Source organism: Salvelinus fontinalis, chromosome 31 (genome assembly GCF_029448725.1).
Source record: "Salvelinus fontinalis isolate EN_2023a chromosome 31, ASM2944872v1, whole genome shotgun sequence".
Classification (NCBI taxonomy): domain Eukaryota; kingdom Metazoa; phylum Chordata; class Actinopteri; order Salmoniformes; family Salmonidae; genus Salvelinus; species Salvelinus fontinalis.
Genome location: NC_074695.1, coordinates 25,810,534 through 25,816,339, shown reverse-complemented (window position 1 = coordinate 25,816,339; position 5,806 = coordinate 25,810,534).

Genomic DNA, 5,806 nt, shown 5'->3' with positions numbered 1-5,806 from the left:
GTGTGTGTGTGGGTGTGTGTGTGTGTGTGTGTGTGTGTGTGTGTGTGTGTGTGTGTGTGTGTGTGTGTGTGTGTGTGTGTGTGTGTGTGTGTGTGGAAGAGTCTGGAACCTCTGGATGTTGTCATTCCTGCAACGGGGTTTATTTTCCTAGCTCCAGCGTGTGTGTGTGTCACTAGCACCAAGCCCACACGGCACCCTGGGAGTCCATGCCACCCTACGGCGGGCAGCATCACGGGAAACCCTCCATTTATTTAACCAGTCACTAACTCATTTAGGAACACACTCGTCTGTTTGCCTTCCCTCGCTTCTAAGGAGGTTGGTCGTGAACCTTCGAGGTCAGGCCGGGGGTGGGATGACCTTTGACAGGGTGTTTCCCCTCTGTTCCAGGCCTCCCCAGGATAGGCCTGTGGTCAGCTGCTTTCTCTCCCCTCAATAGGACTCAGTCTAGAGACAAGGGGCGGTCTTACTCCTAAACACACACACATATATATATAACATGACCCGCAATCAATTCACACCTTAACACATGTGTTGCACGTTTTTCGGCATAATATTGTTTTGAATGTTCGTTTTAGGACTGATGCCCAACTGAGCGTTGTACTCAATGCCGGCTCAATAGGTTCTGATGGAGATTTAATCTAAAGTGCATTACTGTGGCTTGGAAACATGACGACATTTCATTGCTCTCTATTTCTGATGGAATTCGCTAGCTAGCATTGCTAGCTATTTCTGACCAACTTTTATAGCTAACGTTAGCATTGCTAGATATTTCTGACCAACTTTTATAGCTAACGTTAGCATTGCTAGCTATTTCTGACCAACTTTTATAGCTAACGTTAGCATTGCTAGATATTTCTGACCAACTTTTATAGCTAACGTTAGCATTGCTAGATATTTCTGACCAACTTTTATAGCTAACGTTAGCATTGCTAGATATTTCTGACCAAAATGTTATTTTCTTCTTTTTCTTTTCATGGCAACATTGCAATCTCTCTAAAGTAATAACGATGGCAGAGTTGCTCTCTCCTAATTATTTGTCTACTTTAGCAACGTCATCATATTTCTAGGCCACTGTGGTGTATATTTGACAAAACAGTCATTAGCCCCTGTTCAGAAAGACTTGGCATTAACCAAGTAGATATATTGTGTATTGTTCCCAGTGTCTTGATGAACTTGTCAGAGGCTGTAACTAAGACCTAGATTCTTTTTTATGGAGTGTCATAAACCAAAAGACCCAAACCGCAACGAGGATGATGAATTTAGAGAGAGGGCCAACATGGCAGAACACACAACTCTCCCCACAGTTCTTCCAGCAGCCCCCACCCTAACTACCAACATAGCCAACACACACACACACACACACACACACACACACACACACACACACACACACACACACACACACACACACACACACACACACACACACACACACACACACACACACACACACACACACCCTGAATATGACCACCACAGAGACCACTCTTCCAATCCCTGTCTATAGCTATACCCCCCTCGCCTCGTATCACACACTGTTGGTGTAACAACCTCCTTCCCCCGACTTCAATAGCTGGCCCCCTCCCCAACCCTCCACGACCAGTCTGACCCTCTCCTGCTGGGTGAGGTACGCAGGCACTGTCTGCAGCTCTGTGGGCCCTGTGGAGGGAGATCTGGCTAGCGTCCTGCTTTAAATGGGTCCTTTCACCACATACAGGCCTTTTACACAGAGCCTCACACCAGGGCGGCAAGGGCCCCGCAGGGCAGCTGCATGCTGGAGCACAACCCTGGGCCCCTGAGTCCACAGCTTGGAGCTCTGAGCCTGGAGCCAGAGTACTGAACGTTGCTGAGGGCTACAGCCTGCTGTCTCTTTCTGTGTAAGGGAGGGAGAGAGGCAGAGAGACTGAGATGACGCCGAGAGAGAGAGATAGAGAAAAAGAGTTCGACTGAGAGAGATAGAGAGAGAGTGAAAGAGACCGGTGATAAAGATACCACTGTGTTCATAGACTGGGCATAATAAGACAGTATAAGGTATTAAATACTGTCAAATACATGGAGAAACGGACAGAGTAGTTGGCGCTGCCACGGGTACAATATGCCAGCTCTACAATACTGTGAGTAGAAGCAGCAAAACTGTACAATACTGTGAGACAGAAGCAGCAAAATGAATGGGAGTCAATGGGAGTCAATGGGAGTCACATCAGCATAAGGTCAGAGTGTTCTTCCACAGACCAGACAGCCTCATCTGAATACTGTCTGCTGAAGGAGAGAGTACGCAGAGCAAAACCAGGGTGACTGATACCCAGTCAACTCATCCGCCTGTGTGTGTGTGCGTGTGCGTGTGCGTGTGCGTGCGTGCGTGCGTGCGTGCGTGCGTGTGTGTGTGTGTGTTATGCAGTGGGGTCTTACCTCTCCACGGTGGCCCACGTACACATAGGCACACATGGGCTGGAAGGCACCCGTACCACAGGCCAGCAGGTGGGTGCGGTTATAAGGCTGCAGCAGGCGCACAAAGTTGCCACACTCCGTCTGTGAACACACACACACACACACACACACACACACACACACACACACACACACACACACACACACACACAGGATAAATACATCTAAATGCATAGTACAACAGTAAACTGTCAACCAATTTCGGACAATTTTACTTGTGGGGTTTGTGTAGAACAACCCATTTTTTAAACAAAGACCATTGATTCTACATATTAGCAATAAGGGCCGTGAACAAGAGTTAAAAAGATGAAATACAATAAACTTCAAGAAGCGCTGGGCTTTTCAGATCTTTCCCACAGCCAAAGACAGCGCCACAGGGAGGGATCAGAGAGAAGAGAGAGAGGAGGAGAGGGGAGAGAGAAGAGAATAGAGAGGGAGAATGAGAGAGGGATTATAGAGACAGAGGAAACTAGAGATCTGGAGGGAGAATGAGAGAGGGACGAGAGGAAGAGGGATGCGAGAGAGGAAGAGAGAATTATAGAGCTCTACAGGAAGAGCAGGGCACAACTGTATCCTGTTCTTGACGAATCACAATTGGAGCTGAGTAGTGGTGTCAAGATGACCAACAGGAAACCAGCCAAGAGTGTCACTGCCCTAGGGTGACAGGGTCAAACTTGTCCACTAAGCCACGGAGTGTGTGCGCGCGTGTGTGTGCGTATACGTGTGCGTTTCTCCAGAAGACTGCCGGCCAGTCAAGCCTGCTGTGATTGCTTCCTGAAGTACTTGAGAAGAGCCATATAAGGATTGGAACACGCCATCTCCGTGACAGAAGCCAAATCATTTCCAGAGATATGGGGTCTATTACTCATTACAGAGAGGCTTCTCCAACTCCAACAAGATGGGTGCTGTGTTCGCGACTATGGTGTATTCCACATAAACAACACAACACACATTCAGCGTGTTCTCCATTGGGTGAATGCATTCCCATTTGGCTACTACTATAACATACTGTATATTGTTTACTAATGAGTTAGACAAGTATTAGTCCATAATATTGAGTGTGTAACAGACAGGCGGGGTGGTAGGTTAATACCATCGGGTTTAAGATGTTTATACTGAGGGAGGGAGCCATCTTTGAAGAGCTGTTTTCAGTGTAAACAGTATGCGGTCACTGGAAAGCAGTCTGCACTGTTAACACTGACAGAAAATAAAGACCATCGCTGATGGATACACACTCTGTCACGCCCTGGCCTTAGTATTATTTGTTTTCTTTATTATTTTAGTTAGGTCAGGGTGTGACATGGGGAATGTTTGTGTTTTATAGGTTTTGGGTGGTTATATGGTAAAGGGGGTGTTGGGTGTAGTGTATGGGTTTGTGTTGAGTGCATGTGTCTAGCTGTGTCTATGTTGGTGTAGTTGTCTAGGAGAGTCTATGGTTACCTGAATGGGTTCCCAATTAGAGACAGCTGATTTCTGTTGTCTCTGATTGGGAGCCATATTTAGGGTAGCCATGGGCTTTCATTTGATGTGGATAATTGTCTATGTTATACGTTTGTAGCATGTGTGTGCACTTCGTTCTTAGCTTCACGATCGTTTTCTTGTTTTGTTTAGTGTATAAGTGTTTTTGTTTCGTTTTGCATTCGTATTCATTAAAAGGAATATGGCTTATTTTCCTACTGCTGCGTTTTGGTCCGTCAATCCTCCACACGATCGTGACAGAATTACCCACCAATACAGGACCAAGCGGCATGTAAAGCGGCAACAGGACCCACCTACACAGGATTCTTGGACATGGGAGGAGATACTGGATGGTAAGGGGCCGTGGGCACAACCGGGAGAATATCGCCTTCCTCGTGAAGAGCTGGAGGCAGCTAAAGCCGAGAGGAGGCGATATGAGGAGGCAGCACGGAGACAAGGCTGGAAGCCCGTGAGTACAACCCAAAAATTTCTTGGGGGGGCCTTAAAGGGAGTGTGGCGAAGTCAGGTAGGAAACCTGCGCCTACTCCCTGTACTTACCGTGGAGAGCGAGAGTACGGGCAGACACCTTGTTACGCAGTAGAGCGCATGGTGTCTCCTGTACACGTGCATAGCCCGGTTCGGTACATTTCAGCTCCACGTATCGGCCGGGCTAGACGTATGTCATGAAGCCGGCCCAACGCATCTGGTCACCAGTGCGTCTCCTCGGGCCGGCGTACATGACACCAGCCTTACGCATGGTGTCCCCGGTTCGCCTACATAGGCCGGTGCGGGTTATTCCACCTCCCCGCACTGGTCAGGCGACGGGGAGCATACAACCAGGTAAGGTTGGGCAGGCTCGGCGCTCAAGGGAGCCAGTACGCATGCACGGTCCGGTATTTCCGGCGCCACCTCCCCGCCCCTACCCAGTACCACCAGTGCCTCCTCCACGCACTAGCCCTATGGTGCGTGTCTCCAGCCCTTTACCACCAGTGCATAAACCACGCACCAAGCCTCCTGTGTGTCCCCAGAGTCCTGTGCGTCCTGTTGCTGCTCCCCGCACTAGCCCTGAGATGCGTGTCCCCAGTCCGGTACCACCAGTTCCGGCACCACGCACTAGGCCTAATGTGCGCTCCCAGGGTCCAGTATGCCCTGTTCCTGCTCCCCGCACTAGCCCTGAGATGCGTGTCCCCAGCCCGGTACCACCAGTTCCGGCACCACGCACCAGGCCTACAGTGCGCCTCAGCCGGCAAGAGTCTGTCGTCTGCACAGCGATGCCTGAACTGCCCGTCTGCCAAGCGCCATCTGAGCCATCCGTCTACCCAGCGCCATCTGAGCCATCCGTCTACCCAGCGCCATTAGAGCCATCCGTCTGCCCCGAGCCATTAGAGCCACCCGTCTGTCCCGAGCCGTCAGAGCCGTTCGTCAGTCAGGAGCCGCTAGAGCCATTCGTCAGACAGGATCTGCCAGAGCCGCCAACCAGACAGGATCTGCCAGAGCCGCCAACCAGACAGGATCTGCCAGAGCCGCCAACCAGACAGGATCTGCCAGAGCCGCCAACCAGACAGGATCTGCCAGAGCCGCCAACCAGACAGGATCTGCCAGAGCCGCCAACCAGCCATGAGCAGCCAGATCCGTCAGCCAGCCATGAGCAGCCAGATCCGTCAGCCAGCCATGAGCAGCCAGATCCGTCAGCCAGCCATGAGCAGCCAGATCCGTCAGCCAGCCATGAGCAGCCAGATCCGTCAGCCAGCCATGAGCAGCCAGATCCGTCAGCCAGCCATGAGCAGCCAGATCCGTCAGCCAGCCATGAGCAGCCAGATCCGTCAGCCAGCCATGAGCAGCCAGATCCGTCAGCCAGCCATGAGCAGCCAGATCCGTCAGCCAGCCATGAGCAGCCAGG